This window comes from Erpetoichthys calabaricus, chromosome 13 (assembly GCF_900747795.2).
Source record: "Erpetoichthys calabaricus chromosome 13, fErpCal1.3, whole genome shotgun sequence".
Classification (NCBI taxonomy): Eukaryota; Metazoa; Chordata; class Cladistia; order Polypteriformes; family Polypteridae; genus Erpetoichthys; species Erpetoichthys calabaricus.
The window spans coordinates 93,823,482-93,840,787 of NC_041406.2; the positions used below are offsets into that span (position 1 = coordinate 93,823,482).

Sequence of the window (17,306 nt, forward strand, 5' to 3'; positions counted from 1 at the left end):
CAAAATTCTATATCACGGTATTTTTCTAAATTCTGCCGGTTTCACGGTATTAGACGGTATTTTTTTCCCCATGCATGAGTGGATGTTAACCACATTTTCCACTGCAATTACTGCAGTAGACTGGCTAAGAATAACCTATTAGACTGTTATGGGAATTGTACATCGTACAAAAAGACATTTTAATGTGCACACAAGTATTAATACAGGTTTGCATGGCCCCATAAAGTGATAGTTTTCAAGGGGGTGGCACTAAAGAGAAGGAATCACATTGCATGACAGATGCAGTCAAAATATAGAACCTTTAATTGAACAAATTTTGCAAAAGCTTAAACTATGATTTTGACAACATATTTTCAACCATCCAAACAGGCATTTAGACTTAGTAAAATATCCAGAGGTGTTTGTCAAAAGTTGGATTGCACTGAACATGTCTTAGAAAAGGAATAAATAGTAAATATTTTTTGTAAACCAACTACACTTTCTGTTAATGTTAACAATCTCTGTCCACTGACACGTTAAAGTGACTTTTTAAACAATTTTACCATCATTAAACTGCATAATATTTAAACTAATAAATAATAACAATAAAATACATAATAGTATTACTGATAGCTGCACCATTACTTCAAGGCTTCAAGCCCAGGTGCATTACACAGTATTCACCAAATTAAAATAAAATAAAACAAGTGCAACTTGGTGATGACATCTTTACCAACTGTACCATCATTTAGGTAAACTGCATTAATATGGACCTTGCTTCAAGCTAAGCTACATACATAAATAATAAAAACTGCAACTTGCATTTATAATGCTGTTTGTTGTATAGCCCTATGGAAGCGCATTAGGGCCACTGTGAAGAAAAAAAAATATGGACACGGAAGAAAAAAACAAACTATATGTCGAGAATAAATTCGACATGTTGACTATGTCAAGATTAAAGTCGACATTTCCACTTTATTCTCATAGTTTATTTTATAATTAAAGTAGAATGTTGTAAACTAAACTTCATCCTAAAATCAATGTTTAATTTACTAGATTTTCTCAAACCCCGTCACAAGTTAATGCAGCACATCAAATACTTTGTGTTAAGTGTTCCCCGACCCAGTCGTTAATCACTATGCTTCTTAAACTGACTTCCTCCGCACTAAGAGCAGGCGCCTGCAGCAATCACCGCACAGATAAACATCTTTGTGAAATTAAAACTAGTTATTAACTTAGCCGGCAGAGTGTTCAGAACTTTAAAAATATCTTCGTTATACATGTTTAATTATGCCATCCATTCAGAGTTGCGCCCATTTCTGAACGAGTCGCCAGCACATCGCAGGATCAATACAAGCAAAACATACACTAGCAAGTACAAAAACAAGTACAACTTGGCTTGCAGTATTATCCAGTAGTATAGACACAGTATTTACACATCTGACCTTTTAAAACTAAAGTATCTCCAGGCGACGGACGAGACTCCTTTTTTTCTGCAAAACTTTACTTTTAGTTCAGTTTATGAATGCTCTCTGTCCATTTTCACCGCGTGGGATACCTATGCTAACGCCCACTATTTGGTGGTGTAGCAGTGAAAAAGAGCCCTAGTGCAACAAATCTGTGTTTAGTGGTGTAGCAGTGAAAAAGGTCCCCACTTGAACAGTTTCCTGCTGCGCCACGTTCCGAACGTCGTTTAGGCAATTTAAACCGGTGTTGCGGTATAAGAAAAATCCATATCATAAAAAAAATAAAAAACGGTTTTCGGTATGAACCGGTATACCGCCCAGCACTACTTTCTAGTAAAAAATATTTTGCAGGGAACCACACAAAGAGCTAAAAACATTGCTTAAAGCAATCCTACTTTATGAAAACTCCACCCCTTCTTGCTTCGCTCGCCAACTCCCGGGTTTGGTTTACCGGATATACACTGCCTGGCCAAAAAAAAGTTGCCACCTGGATTTAACTAAGCAAATAGGTACAAGCCTCCTATTGGATAATTACTGCATGGGTGATTATCTTTCAACTGGCAACAAGTTATTTAACCCCAACTGGTGCAATGAGTTGCTTCTCATTTCTTAAACAGCCATGTCGAAAGACACATCTCGTGGTTGTGGAAAAGATGTTAGTCTGTTTGAGAAGGGTCAAATCATTGGCATGCATCAAGCAGAGAAAACATCTGAGGAGATTGCAGAAACTAAAATTGGGTTAAGAACTGTCCAACGCATTATTAAAAACTGGAAGGATAGTGGGGACCCATCGTCTTCGAGGAAGAAATGTGGCCGGAAAAAAATCCTGAATGATCGTGATCGGCGATCACTTAAACGTTTGGTGAAATCAAATCGAAGAAAAACAACAGTAGAACTCAGGTCTATGTTTAATAGTGAAAGTAAGAGCATTTCCACACGCACAATGCGAAGGGAACTCAAGGGAATGGGACTGAACAGCTGTGTAGCCGTAAGAAAACCACTAATCAGTGAGGCAAACCGGAAGGCTTCAGTTTGCTAGGGACCATAAAGATTGGACTCTGGAGCAATGGAAAAAGGTCATGTGGTCTGATGAGTCCAGATTTACCCTGTTCCAGAGTGATGGGTGCATCAGGGTAAGAAGAGAGGCAGATGAAGTGATGCACCCATCATGCAAGATCTTGGTGAAAAATGAATGCAACACTGGATGGAACTAAATCTTGTGACATTGCAGAAGCTTATCGAAACAATGCCACAGCGAATACGTGCCGTAATCAAAGCTAAAGGCGGTCCAACGAAATATTAGAGTGTGTGACCTTTTTTTTTTGGTGGCGACTTTTTTTTTTTGGCCAGGCAGTGTACAATTTAAATTGTTATTTTCATGGGAATTGTTACATATGCATTATTTTCACTTTTACTTTAAAACTTTTGTAAGAACAATACTTGTCCTTTATTTCCGGCCCCGGACATGGTTACATCTCTTTCTCGCAGGACGTATAACGCTGCTCGCGTTGTGAAGGGGGTGCGGCTGAACACACGCTATGGAGATGCCGTCGGATCATATACTGTCTTTCTGCTGCTTCTGTCGCGCCGCCCATCGAGCATTTTAAAGCCTGTACAGCAGCTGTTCTTTTGCCACTTTGTGTCTCTGCCACTTTCTGCTGCTGGCGAGCTGTGTGTTTTGCTTGTCGCTTGTGGTTCTTTTAAGAGCTGGGAGCAAGTTAAAGTGTCTCTCACGGGACTTCAAATTGTCTTCCGAGAAGATCACATCTCGTCTCCCTAGTCTCCCTTCCAAAGATTTTTTTTTTATAATAGAGAGACATATCTATAAAAATGAAATAAATGTCTATGGAAGGACTAAATGCAATAACTTATCTAAAGATCTATGTTTTACCAGCTACTTTTCATTATTCTCTGCATTTTCACAATTAAAAATATATAATGAGTAAAATGTTATTACTCGTGTAATTTTATTTGGAGTGTCTGACAGTTTGTTTTAACACAGATACAGAATCCAGATTATTCTGGATGCACCCTGCTAACCATCTCACTGATTCACCTATCTAGATGGCTGGACATTTCCTATAAGAAATGCAGAAAATAAAATGTTAAAACTGGGAAGAGGTCATTGTTTAATATCGAATTTACCAGGGGTATCAGAAACAAGGGTACTGATGGCAACATTTCAAAGTAACACACCGGCTACTGTTACAGCTCAAAGTGAATGATGGGGAACACTCCCCTCCTCTGTGAAGTGAACTGCAGATGAGAAGTTTGTTTAGGTCAGGCAGTTGACAGATGCAGATCAAAGGAGGATTGGGAAAAATGCTCCTGTGTAAGGATTCTACAGAATGTAGAAATTTTGTTTAATGACAGACTGGAGAGAACGAGTTAGGGTGGAACAGGAGGACCAGGGGATGTAGGTTCCATTACTGGTGTTGCTCTCAGAGTGGATGTTAGGGAGTCTTCTCCTGGTTTCATTGAAGGCCCTGTCCACAATATGAGAAGGGTATCCTCTTTTGATAAAGAAACTCATTCCGAGTGCTTCATTATAGAGGTCAACATCTTCAATGCAGAGGAAGCAGAGTCTAAGGAACTGTGAAAGAGGATGAGAGTTTTTAGTGTGCTGAGAATGGATGGAGGTCTAGAAAAGGTAAGGGTGTGGGTCAGTTAGTCAAACAGAATTCATTCTGTATTAGGGAATCCATTTCTGGACGGGTTTATCCATTCCCAGGAATCCCACGTCATTCCCGGAATCCCGGGAATGACACAGTGCATGGGCATCTCACATGTGAATGGTTTTAGAACGAAGGACACTTATTTTTAATAAAACTACTGCAATATGTTGACACCAATAAAAGACTAACCTTAACTACAAGCAGTTCATGCTGTCATATAAGTACATGTATCTAGTTAGTTGCGGTAATAAGAGCGTAGAAAGCACAACGTGTTGAGTGTGCGGTCGTCCAGGCGAGAGCGCACCTTCGTGCAGAGTACGCCAGCTGCTGGGAAAGCCCGCTCTGCCTCCACTGAAGTAGGTTGCACAGTCATCAGATACTGATACACTTGTTCTAAACAATGCCCACACTTGCCGTTGCTCTGAAACACCGCCATTTCAGCTTTTACTGATGAATCCAGTTTCTTGTCATCATTCTGTGATGGCAAGTTTCTTGGCACAGATAATGCGGATGCAACAGACTGACGCATTGCAATTTCAAGTTGCTGTTCAAAGCTGTCAACAGCACAGACGTCAATGAACTCTGCCCCATCCCGGCATTCGTGAGCTGCAGAATGCAGACACCTCCCAGTCCACTGTGCTCAGTCTTAGTGGGAGCCAGGAGACTGACTGCTGCTGGTCTGTTGGTGACTGAATTAATGAGCAACACACTACACTGTGGGCCAAAAAACAATGCCACTTAATTATTGTCAACTATAACACTGTTATTTCTTGATCGATTTTTACACTTTTACATGCTATTTATGCGAGCTTGGCCGTTCCCGTTTTCCCAAGAATTACAGCAGTTTCATTCCCTGGAATGAAAAATGTCCAGGGAGCCCGGGAATGGATTCCCTATTCTGTATTGTAGTTTCTGTCAAGACGTACGGGTACAAAAACAGCTATTCTGCTTACTCTTCTTTTCTTTCTAAAGATTCTGGAGTGAGATTTATGAACAAAGGTAAAAGATTTTAAATTTAATTGAAAGATATCTTGTGCATTGCACGTTTAGGAAGGAGAACGCAGGGGATAGGTAAAATTTTGCTACACTCCAATCTGATGTAGCTGTGCCTCTGCATTTATTGAACACACAAAAATGGGAGTAGGTATTCCTCCCTGGTAACCACAGCCATCTCCGGCAGATAACCAGAAACTTGAAACTAACATCTGCAATACTAATACAACTCAATTTTCCTCCTTTCTTAATCCGCAAATTACATACATCTTATGTATTTCTTCACACATTTTGACAAGACAGATGTATCTGTCCCTTAAGATGGCCAGACAGAAGATCCATCCATCCATCCATTTTCCAACCCGCTGAATCCGAACACAGGGTCACGGGGGTCTGCTGGAGCCAATCCCAGCCAACACAGGGCACAAGGTCCAACACATTTCTATAAACTATTATGACATACTTTGACTTGTAATATGCTGAACAGGAGCTGAGCTAGTACTGTAAAATAATTGCTTCTTAGCATTTGGACCTGTGGACGAAGACTTCAGACAAGACAGCAGGTGTGGTTATATAGCAGCTTTATTTTTCAGCACTACAGTGAGCAGAGTTTCAGAAAAGCAGGCAATCAATATTACATGACAGCGTCAGGGCTCTTCTGAACCCCGTCTGTTGGGTGGGGCAAAGTTTTTATACCCCTAGAATGCGTGATTTAATATCATTATGAAATGCAATAGTCGACACTTTTATTTTACACAATCCTTGAGCCCCTTCAACGCCCCTTGTGCAACTTGATTTCTTGGCCCCTTTTTATGGCGTTCAGATGTAAACTAAGGGAAAACGTGATAAGGCAGACTCGTCCTTTGGACAAATATTTTTCTGTTTGCTCAGCAAAGCATGCTTTTAAAACTTACTTCTGCTTAACTTCTCAGACATGGATTAGTACAAGGGAACGAAGAGAACATTCATCTTTCACAGACCCTAATTTAATTTTGAGTCAATGGGCCATCTGTGTGGAGTTCTTAAGTTCATCTAAGGTTCTTCTGTAAGCTCCATCGCCCTTCTCATAGTCACAAACACATGCTAGAAGGTTGACTGGTAACTAAATATGCCTGCTTCGGGGTTGGTGAGAGTGTACCCTGTGACAGAAGAACGCCGGGTCCCCAGTGTCTGAAGGAGAACACCGTGCACAGAAAATGGATGAATGGATGTCTCTAATGAGTACTGCCTGTATATGCCCCTTGCTTCCCTACATTTGAGTAAATGAACAGTTAGAGATAGCCTTGATTCATGGTACATTTAAAAACATAAATAGGAGTAAGCGAGCGAAGCAAGCCCCCTAGTAAATAAGTAAATAAATAAAATTCACTTGAGCATGGCTAGGGTGCTATATAAACAAAATGCATGACTATTATTAATTACAAATATAAAACACAAAATAACTGACAGCATAATCATTCACCAGCGTTTAATAGGACACATTTAAATCATCACTGCTGCAGTCAGTTGGATTTTAGAAGTCCACACAATTAGTTCAATTCACCTGTCTAGGGTTCCCCTTGGTTGTAGTATAAATGCACCTTATCTGGAAGGTCAAATTTTTGGTGAGTCAGTATGGAGGTCTAACCCACACAATGAAGACAAAAAGAACACTCCATGCAACTCCATGAAAAGATGACTGAAAAGCACAAGTTGAAGAATGGATACAAGAAAATTTCCTAGTCACTGAATATATTAATCATTGAGAAATGGAAAGCTGTAAAACTGCCTAGAGTAGGTTGTCTATATAAGTGAGGCCACCAGTAGACTTATGTGAACTCTAAAGGAGTTCCGAGCTGCAGCAGTTCCACAGATCGGAGAGGCTGTGCTAACAAAAACTGTAGCCTGGGGTATTTCATCAGTTGCATCTTTATGGGAGATTGGCAAACAGAAAGCCAAAGTCCAAAAAACACACACTCTGGCCACTGTTTGTGGTGGTTCAGTCAGGTGGAGAAGGTTACATGGTCTGATGAAACTAAAACTGAGCTTTTTTGCCATCAGACTAAATGTCATGCTTGGCGTGAGCCACCCCCTGCCATCAAGCATGGTGGTAGCAGAATTTTGCTGCAGGGATGCTTCTCTGCACCAGGCCCTGGAAGGCTTGTAGTGGGTTGTAATTCCTAGTAATGCAAACAGACAAAATACAAAGAAATTCTTTGACGAAAACGTATGGGCTCAGGGTTCAGATCTGAAACTAATGGAACATTTGTGGCTGAACTTGAAAACAGCTGTTCGTTCATAAACCCTCTGCAGGCAGACATGCCTTGACCAGCTTTATAACAGTCAAGTATAATGAAGAATATGGGGAATCTGCAATGTCCAGATGCTGAAAGCTGAAACAGCACAGACTCAAGACTTTAAGAGGCTGAACACTTACATGATCAATCATTAGATGTTTTACAATTATAATTAACTAGCAAAATACCCGCGCTTCGCAGCGGAGAAGTAGTGTGTTAAAGAGGTTATGAAAAAGTAAAGGAAACATGTTAAAAATAACGTAACATGATTGTCAATGTAATTGTGTTGTCATTGTTATGAGTGTTGCTGTCATATACACATATATATATATATAAATATATATATATATATATATATACATACATATACACACATACATGCAGTTTCAATAACATAGAAATCAATATAAACAACATTAACATCATTATCATATGAGAATATGAAGTAATATATAAGAAGCACATTTCATATAAATATAAATTATTAAACAGTATATTATATATAACATTAACGAAGTATAAAGTTACATTAAGTACTACTGCAGTGCCTTCGGGTATACCTCATTTTTTGTTTGCCCATTACATGCTTAAATGTATAAATTTTTTGGTGTACCTACCCGAGAACACGCGACATATAACCGAGCGTGGGAGAAGCATGGATTTTAAACACGCGTTGAGTTCATCTGCTGGTTTCCCTTGTGAAATAACTGGTAATGTTTGACTAAAATCTACAGCGAGTAAAACGACATTACCTCCTTTTTTTTTTTTTACGATCTCTGAGATCTTGCTTTTTTCGGTTCAAGGCTTCATAAGCTCTTTATGTTCTATGGTGTACTTATCCCAACCCATCATCTTTGAATGTTGCAAGACTTTCGCCTTGTATGTAGATCGGGGTAATTACATTCATTGCATTCCTAGTCTGAATCACAATCTGATTGTATGGGTGGTTACCTGGCACTGTAGGGTTGCCACCTGTCCTTTAAAATACGGAATCGTCCCGTATTTGAGAATGAAATTGCACGTCCCGTTTTGAATCAATACGGGACAGGACTTGTCCCGTATTTTTTTTATCATTTTTTTTAAAGCAGCGTCTCATGCAAATCATCCCACACGCATTTTACGAAGATGCCTCCTTTCCTACTTTTGATTGGGTAATACTTGATGTCATTGTTAGTTTGATTGATCTTTTTAACTGTCCAGTGAGGAGGGCGGGTCTTTTAAGTAGAGTCTGCAAACTGTTGGCACTGGGATGTGGCACCCGCTGCAGTATGCGTCCCTTATTTTTTTGTATTAAAAGTGGTAACCCTACCTGGCAGGTAATACTTATGTTTGGTCATGAAGTCGTCTAAAATCCGCCACGTGCCCTCTTTTAATTGTGAGAAGCAGATATATATAGCCAAATTCTCGCACTTTGTTGCGGTGAAGTACTGCTTTTAAATTTTTATTAAGAAGAAAATAAAACCTTTTTAAACGGATCGAAAATATACCAATAACAATTTGTTAAGGATCTGTTTTTTTGTGAACCTCGCTTTTCACAGCTGTCCCGCTACGGCGTGTGTTTCGTTTATTTGACAGTATGTAGATCGTGGTAATTAAATTCATGTCATTCGTTTTCTGAATCACAATCTGACTGTATGGATGGTTACCTGCCAGGTTACGCTTGTGGTTGGTCAGGAAGTTGCCTTACATCCGCCACGTGCCCTCTTTCTGTTCCCAGAAGGTGATCATAGAATGGTTTTAATAGTTTACTTTCAAATAATGCAAAGAGTATGCGACACGTATTTCTCCTTAATTCTGGGCTCATCAGGCATACACACTCACTGCATCCCCTCTCGAGAATCGAATATCGTCAGCGCCAGAGTTGAAGCCCCTAACATTGCGGTCAGCAAGTGGGCTAACATCCGCCATGTGCCGTCTTTCAGTTGCGAGAAGCAGATCATAGAATGGTTGAAACTGTTGCCCCTAACGTTGTGCTACGGCGTGTGGTTCGTTTATACCTCGTGTCTTCTCATTAAACTTTTATCTCGCGAATATGTTATTGCAATCCGCAGCGGGAGCGTTTCTATAAACTTAATTTAAACTTACGTTTTACACCGTGCTTTGTTTCCCTTATGAACATGCTTGTATGCTTCACTCGCTCCCTTCTCAATTGTTTAATGAATTTTTTGTTCTTCGCTGTTTGCGGCTCCTCCTTCATTTGTCCCTACTGCATTCACAGTCTTTTCACGTGATTACGTGGGAGGCGTGATGACGTGACACTCAACTCCTCCTCCCACGGCCATCGAGCTGCCGTCCATTACAGTATATTGTGAAAAAAGAGGTTCCAGTTATGACCGTTACGCTTTGAATTTCGAAATGAAACCTGCCTAACTTTTGTAAGTAAGCTGTAAGGAATGAGCCTGCCAAATTTCAGCCTTCCACCTACACGGGAAGTTGGAGAATTAGTGATGAGTGAGTCAGTCAGTCAGTCAGTGAGTGAGTGAATCAGTCAGTGAGGGCTTTGCCTTTTATTATTATAGATTTAGATTGCTTTGTAGGCATCGGTTTTCATTTTGAAATCTGAGACTTGCCTTTTTTTGAAATTGATCAGCAGCCAATTAAATCCATTATTCTTGTGTTCTTGCATCCCTGTGTGGATAGCGCTTCGAGTACTGAGAAAAGCGCTATATAAATGTGATGAATTATTATTATTATGAACATGTCCAGCATGCGGTCTTTCGTGCGAGACCACACCTTCATGCAGAAGTACGCCAGCTGCTGAGAAAGCACGCTCTGCCTCCACTGAAGTAGGCGGCACAATCATCAGATACTGATACACTTGTTCTAAACCACGCCCGCACTTGCCGTTGCGCTGAAACACCGCCATTTCAGCTTTTACTGATGCATCCAGGTTCTTGTCATCGTCCTGTGATGGCAAGTTTCTTGGCACAGATAATGCGGATGGAACAGACTGACACATTGCAATTTCAAGTTGCTGTTCAAAGCTGTTGTCTGATGAAGTGCAAGCTGCAACAATGGCGCCACCTTAATTATTTTCAACTATAACTCTGTTATTTCTTGATTGATTTTTACACGCTATATATGCGAGCTTGGCCGTTCCCGTTTTCCCAGGAATTACAGCAGTTTCATTCCTGGGAATATGGGAATGAAAAATGTCCGGGAATCCTCCCTAGTTCGTATGGTCTGGAACGGATTAATTGTATTTACATACAATCCTATGGGGGAAATTGCTTCGGTTCACGACCAAATCGGGTTGCGACCAGAGTTTTGGAACGAATTATGGCCGTGACCCGAGGTTCCACTGTATTTTGCCCTTTCTCTGTGCAGTTTTTCCCTCTTTGTTGTATCTTATTAATGAGAATTAAAAATGAGCAGAGCAGACATGCTAGCAAACAACACTGAATAAGCAAAGGCTGCAACTACTTTACCATCAGATCCACTAATTAGTAAATAATGGATTAATTAAACAATTAGAAGACCTAGAAAAGTAGAATGAAAATCAAGATGAAAATATTGTTAAAAAGAAAAAAAAATACATTATTCCCATATAACTTGTTGGTACATTTTAATATATATATATATTTTTTTCTTTTTAACCAAACTTAGTTTTCTAATTTCTATATTGTTCCCAAAACACAGAACTTGGGAGATAACAGTTCACTTAATTAGCCCAGGAGTCCAATTAAAAACAGAAGCTGGTTGGAATAAAAACCTGCAGCCACAGTGGGTCCCCAGGACCGAGGTTGAGAAACACTGGTTACAAGAACCATCCTCATTAAAAAGACAAAACCAAGTTAATTTCTGGGGACGCCTCAGTGAATGCAGGGGGTCTAACATGTATATATTTAACTACCTGGCTCTATTCCCAGCATTGTTGCAACTATTTACCGTCCTCCTAAATTCAACAAACAGTTTCTGAATTACTTTTCTGCTTTTTTAGTTTATTTGTCCTCGTTATCTTCGAACATAATAATAATGGGTGATTTTAACATTCATTTGGATAACAGTAAGTCCTTGGCGACCAGAGATTTTATTTCTTGCCTTGATAACTTTGACTTTCAGCAGTTTATTGAAACCCCGACACATTTCAAAGGACATATCTTGGATTTGATTTGCTGTACTGGACTTACTCCGGATGACTGTACTGCGGAAGAATTTCCATCTTCAGATCATTTTCTCCTTACATTTAATATGACTCTTACTGTCTACACCATTAAACCTCTTCATGTAATAACTTTTAGGAATCTTAAAAATATCAACATGGGCAATTTTCAATTAGGTATTGATATACTTGTGGAATCATTACAAACTATTTCTCTGCCAGATTTAGTTAACTTTTATAACGAAGGACTTCTTGACATTTTGAATTCGGTAGCCCCACTCAAAACCCGATCAGTTTCATTTACACACACTGCCCCATGGTTTACACCAACTTTGCGCATTTTAAAATCTAAAGGTCGGCAGTTGGAACGGCTGTACAAGAAGACAGGTCTTAATGTTCATAAAGAAATGTATTTTAGCCATATGCATCACTATAGGGGCAGCATACGGCATGCTAAAGCTGCCTATTTTACTGCCCTAATTTCTTCCAACAAGGGGAACTCTGGAACACTTTTTTCCCTGCTTAGATCGCTAACAAGTCCCCCAGACTCTCTTTCCTTGCACTGCCTTTCTAATGAATTTTGTAACACCTTAATGACATTTTTTAATGATAAAATCCAGGCAATACATTATAATTTAGGCTCTGTTGCTATTGACTCCGCCATTGATGATTTTCCTCCTCCTACTCATTCATTTTCCATGTTTGAGCTTCCTTCCACCTCAGAAATCATGGATCTCATCAATAGCTCTAAGCCTTCAACCTGTCACTTGGATCCAATTCCCACTGTTCTGGTTAAAGCCTGCCTTCCCTCGCTAGCTCCTCTTGTTGTTTCAATTATTCACTTGTCACTTTCCACCGGAATTGTTCACCAGTCTATGAAAACTGCAGTGATTCACCCCCTACTGAAAAAACCTGGGGTTGACCCTACTGACTTTAATAATTTCCAACCAATTTCTAATCTTCCTTTTATTTCAAAGGTTCTTGAAAAAACTGTGGCTTCCCAACTTCATCAGTATTTATCTGCTAACAGTTTATACGAACCATTCCAGTCAGGCTTCCGACGTTTTCACAGCACTGAGACGGCACTAGTTAAGATCACTAATGATCTTTTAGTGGCTGCAGACTCAGGCCTAATCACAATCCTTTTTCTTCTTGACCTCAGTGCTGCATTTGACACTGTCTGTCATTTCACCCCACTAAAAAGGCGATCTGCACTTGGTATTTCTCACATTCCGTTAACTTGGTTTAAGTCACATCTTACAGACAGAACTCAATTCATTCAGCTGGATACATGTACCTCCACTCCCACTCCTGTAGTATCTGGGGTTCCTCAGGGTTCTGTCCTTGGCCCCCTGCTGTTTATCATTTATCTGCTTCCTTTGGGTGTCATTTTTCGTAAATGGAAGATAAACTTTCATTGTTACGCAGATGACACCCAGTTATATATTTCAACTTCACCATCTGCATCGCTTCCACCATCCTCACTTACTGATTGCCTTGCTGAGATCAAGTCTTGGTTATCTTCCAACTTCTTGCAGTTGAACTCCAATAAAACTGAGGTGCTTCTTATGGGCACGAAATCTGCAATAGCGAAGGCATCAAAGATCTCAGTATTAATAGACAATACTTCTGTTACCTGTACTGATCAGATAAAAAGCCTTGGTGTAATGCTGGACAGCACGTTGTCTTTCCAGTCTCACATCAGTTCTGTTACTCGAGCAGCTTACTTTCACCTGCGAAACATTAATCGCTTGCGTCCATTTTTGTCAAATCACTCTACTGCCATTTTAGTCAACAGTTTGGTCACTTCCCGCCTGGACTATTGCAATTCACTTCTCTTTGGTCTGCCTCAAAAGTTACTACATAAACTTCAAGTTGTTCAAAATTCGGCTGCTCGTATAATTACTAAAACACCCTATTCTGATCACATTACACCCGTTATTCAGCAGCTTCATTGGCTGCCAATAAAGTTTAGGGTCAACTACAAAATTTTAGTCCTTACATATAAGGCCATTCATAATCTTGCCCCCACATATCTCTCACAGCTCCTACAAGTCATTAAACCCTCTCGTATGCTCAGATCCTCTTTTTACATTAACTTAAATAATCCACCAGCACGTCTTGTTACGATGGGATATCGCGCATTTAGCAGATCGGCACCTTCCTTATGGAACTCTTTACCTGCTTATGTTAGGAATTTGACTATCCATCCATCCATTTTCCAACCCGCTGAATCCGAACACAGGGTCACGGGGGTCTGCTGGAGCCAATCCCAGCCAACACAGGGCACAAGGCAGTAAACAATCCTGGGCAGGGTGCCAACCCACCGCAGGACACACACAAACACACCAAGCACACACTAGGGCCAATTTAGAATCGCCAAGGAATTTGACTACCCTTCACCAATTTCAGGCTAATCTTAAAACTTATTTGTTCAAAATTGCTTATTCATTGTAACTGTTATTTGTGTTTTATCTGATGTTTTATTTGGATTTTAAATTTTCTAGTTATTGAATGTTTATTTTTTACCTGATTGTACAGTGACCTTGAATGTTTTGAAAGGCGCTTCAAATAAAATGTATTATTATTATTATTATTATAGTGTGCGACGATTCTTCAGGCACCTGCTTTTATTCTTAACTTAAAATGAAGAGTGCTCTGAAAGTTACATAACGAACTGAACTTTTGAAGGTCGGGAGTGGCTGCCCTGAAATGTGCATTCTCAGCGTTCGGGATCGCGTAGCTGAATCTGACACGGATGGTTTGCATCGAACCTGGGCAACAGCGTGCTCCAACGGATATTACTTAGTTATTAAAACAATAATAATATTTATAGAACTCTCTTCTTATCTACTAAAAGCAAATTGAGGACCTACCGTCATGGCTCACTGGCCGCATGAGACCCCTAAACGGAGTCCAGACACAGACCTGCGAGCGCGGTAATATTTCTCGGTTGCTGACGCTCATTTTGAAACGCTTTAAGAATGACAGCATCATTGAAAACGAACTTACTGTGCCAGGGAAATCTCGTCGAAAGCTACAAGCATGCGGAGTCACCCGATCGAGTCCAAACGGAAACAGCGAGAAGTGTCTTAACGAGAGGGGTGTGTGCCAAGCCTGCCCCCCTCCCCCTGAACTTACGTAATGGGGGCGAGACGTAACGCTAAAGTTGTAATTAATACGAAAATAAAATTGTTCATAACAGACTTTAGTAAGTAACACTTGAAACGCATCAACACTTTTGGCTGATATTACATATAAATACACATTTAACGACATGTTCGACTTCGCTTCGTGGGGTATTCGAGTACCTCACACTATACAATGTCGCCATCGTATCCAAATTCACTTTTGTACAATAACTCCTCCCAGAATTGTTAGTTCTGAAATTATATCAAATTTTCAAATAGGAAATTTATCTAAAGTATTAGCACCATCCATCCATCTTCTTCCGCTTATCTGAGATCGGGTCGCGGGGACAGCAGCTTGAGCAGAGATGCCCAGACTTCCCTCTCCCCGGCCACTTCTAGCTCTTCCGGGAGAATCCCAAGGCGTTCCCAGGCCAGCCGAGAGACATAGTCCCTCCAGCGTGTCCTGGGTCTTCCCCGGGGCCTCCTCCCGGTTAGACGTGCCCGGAACACATCACCAGGGAGGCGTCCAGGAGGCATCCTGATCAGATGCCCGAGCCTCCTCATCTGACTCCTCTCGATGCGGAGGAGCAGCGGCTCTACTCTGAGTCCCTCCTGGATGACTGAGCTTCTCATCCTATCTTTAAGGGAAAGCCCAGACACCCTACGGAGGAAACTCATTTCAGCCGCTTGTATTCGCGATCTCGTTTTTTCGGTCACTACCTATAGCTCATGACCATAGGTGAGGATAGGAACGTAGATCGACTGATAAACTAAGAGCTTTGCCTTGAGGCTCAGCTCCTTTTTCGCCACGACAGACCGATGCAGAGCCCGCATCACTGCGGATGCCGCACCGATCTGCCTGTCGATCTCACGCGCCATTCTTCCCTCACTCGTGAACAAGGTCCCGAGGTACTTGAACTCCTCCACCTGGGGCAGGATCTCGCTCCCAACCCTGAGAGGGCATTCCACCCTTTTTCGGCTGAAGACCATGGTCTCGGATTTGGAGGTGCTGATTCCCATCCCAGCCGCGAACCGATCCAGTTTGCAGTAAGTATTTTTTACTTCTTTTAGCGTACGCCCTTTTTCCTCTAAAAGGAGTCTGTTTTTGTATTGTCCGTATGAAAGAGAGAGAGGGGTTAGAAGGACGCACTGATACAGCGCATTGCCGCACCCACCACACCACAAACCAAGTCAGGATCCCAGATTAGGCCCCGAGTACATACATGCTACCGGTGACACCACAGCACCACACTAGTTCAGATGGAATGGAACCAGTGTGAGGTTTTTTTTATGGTGGCTGGAGTGCCAATTCTGCCACCAACCCCCAAGTTTTTCCCTGCAGGGATGGGTGCAGATTAACGTCATACCCAGGACGGAGCAATTGCAGGTTAAAGGTTTTGCTCAAGGACCCAACAGAGAAGAGTCCCGTTTGGCATTTATGGAATGCCGTATGAGAGCCAATAAAAATATACAGGAGGCGGTCTTTTGAGCATATGAACCAATAAAAATGAGACAAGGCGGTCTTACGCAGACTCGCCCTTTAATGCCTTTCCATTACAGTGTGGCGTCTTTTGAGGGCGTATCCTTCCATTGAGGGTGGAGTTAATGGATTTGCGGAGGAAAAACGTGTACGCGAGGCAGGATAAGTAGGTCAAGGGACAATCTCCCCTTTTCTTAGTGTAAATCAACACCATATGGAAGTTTTTGGGTTCGTGGTTCCTAAAAATAAGTTGGATTTTTTTAAATTGTTCGTTAGAAATTCTAATGGAAATATTACGCAGGCGGCACGGTGGCGCAGTGGGTAGCGCTGCTGCCTCGCAGTTGGGAGACCTGGGGACCCCGGTTCGCTTCCCGGGTTCTCCCTGCGTGGAGTTTGCATGTTCTCCCCGTGTCTGCGTGGGTTTCCTCCGGGCGCTCCGGTTTCCTCCCACAGTCCAAAGACATGCAGGTTAGGTGGATTGGCGATTCTAAATTGGCCCTAGTGTGTGCTTGGTGTGTGGGTGTGTGTCCTGCGGTGGGTTGGCACCCTGCCCAGGATTGTTTCCTGCCTTGTGCCCTGTGTTGGCTGGGATTGGCTCCAGCAGACCCCCGTGACCCTGTGTTCGGATTCAGCGGGTTGGTAAATGGATGGATGGATAATATTACGCACCGTCCACATGTATCCCTCTCCCAAATGATCGATGAAAGCAAACTCAGTAACAACCGACCTACTGAATAGCGACCTGTCTGTGTTCCGTTCACTCAAAACGAAGACATAAACGCTTACTCATACCCACTACATATTATAGTTGATTGCAATTAAAGGAGCTTTCCTAGTTCTACCAAAAGCTCCACTGCCAAAATCTTAATGTTTACCCACTTGGCTAAGGTGGTGCAGGCATTGGTGCTGCTGCCTCACAGTTCAGGTACAGACCGATCTGAAATAGCTATACTGTACATCATTACTGTACTTATTTAGAACTCGAATCAAGCATCCTACCAAAGTAAAAAAAAACAAAACTGCTGAATAAGACATTTTAAAAAAGAGAAATATTAAAAGGCAACTGATATTAAAAGAATCTGAGCACAACGATGTGTCAGCAGTGGCAGGTTGTAAGACAGTAGCTCTCAAACTCATTTCTGGGGTCCCCATGTGGATGCCGGTTTTTGTCCAACCAGTTTCGCTAACGGTGATCTTTTTTTAC

At 41.4% G+C, this 17,306-nt stretch overlaps 1 protein-coding gene across 13 annotated transcripts in view; it reads right to left on the reverse strand.

The window, feature by feature from the left end:
- LOC114663507 (probable thiopurine S-methyltransferase) overlaps positions 1 to 17,306 on the reverse strand; it is a 261,664-nt gene that overhangs the window by 44,304 nt on the left and 200,054 nt on the right. Inside the window, exons 1-2 of one of the 13 annotated variants that reach the window (XM_051935760.1) lie at positions 14,504 to 14,557; positions 12,981 to 13,072 (exon numbers count right to left, since the gene is read on the reverse strand). The exons of 10 other annotated variants lie outside the window; for them this stretch is intronic. The gene's annotated coding sequence lies outside the window, so the exon portion shown is untranslated. Of the gene's footprint in view, positions 1 to 12,980; positions 13,073 to 14,503; positions 14,603 to 17,306 lie in introns of those variants that run through there. 2 more of the 13 variants (XM_028817279.2, XM_028817278.2) reach the window with 2 other exon arrangements.